This window comes from Tupaia chinensis, unplaced genomic scaffold (genome assembly GCF_000334495.1).
Source record: "Tupaia chinensis unplaced genomic scaffold, TupChi_1.0 Scaffold000605_1, whole genome shotgun sequence".
NCBI lineage: Eukaryota > Metazoa > Chordata > Mammalia > Scandentia > Tupaiidae > Tupaia > Tupaia belangeri.
Window position 1 is genome coordinate 126146 of NW_006160123.1, and position 606 is coordinate 126751.

The 606-nt window shown below is 56.8% G+C and overlaps 1 protein-coding gene across 1 annotated transcript in view; it reads left to right on the plus strand.

The window, feature by feature from the left end:
- Window positions 1–606, plus strand: part of TGM7 (transglutaminase 7) — a 57544-nt gene that overhangs the window by 47823 nt on the left and 9115 nt on the right.

Here is a 606-nt window from a genome sequence, read left to right on the forward strand (position 1 = left end):
GGGGGTTTAAGTGCTTGTCTCCTTACTCTCCTCTTCAGGAACTTCCATGTCTGGAATGAATGCTGGATGATCCGGAGAGACCTCCCACCTGGATACAATGGATGGCAGGTTCTGGACCCCACTCCCCAGCAGACCAGCAGTGGTGAGTGAGGACCACCAAGGCTGGGTCAGGGCTCCATGGAGAGGCCTACCAGGGTGACTGGTCACATGGACAAGAGGCTAGAGAGGAGCAGCGTTTCCCAACGTCATGGCAGAGGTGGCTCTGGGCCAGGAGTCTAAGTGCCATTGACAGCAGGGTCACCTGGCTGCCGCTGGGCCTCGAGGTTGTTTCCGTACCTGTAAACTGAGGGAGATGATCCTGATAGCTGCTGCTTCACAGGCAGCTGTGAGTATCAGACGGGAAAGAAAGTGTGAGTCACCCTTCTGGTGAGGGTCATTGGTGCCACTGCCTGTCCGACCTCCCATGACTGTGACCAGCTGCCTTAGGCCCCCATCAGCAGTCCATTCCACAACTCCTGTTGCCTCCACAGGGTTGTTCTGCTGTGGCCCTGCTTCTGTGAAAGCCATCAGGGAAGGGGAAGTTAACCTGGCCTACGACACCCCTTT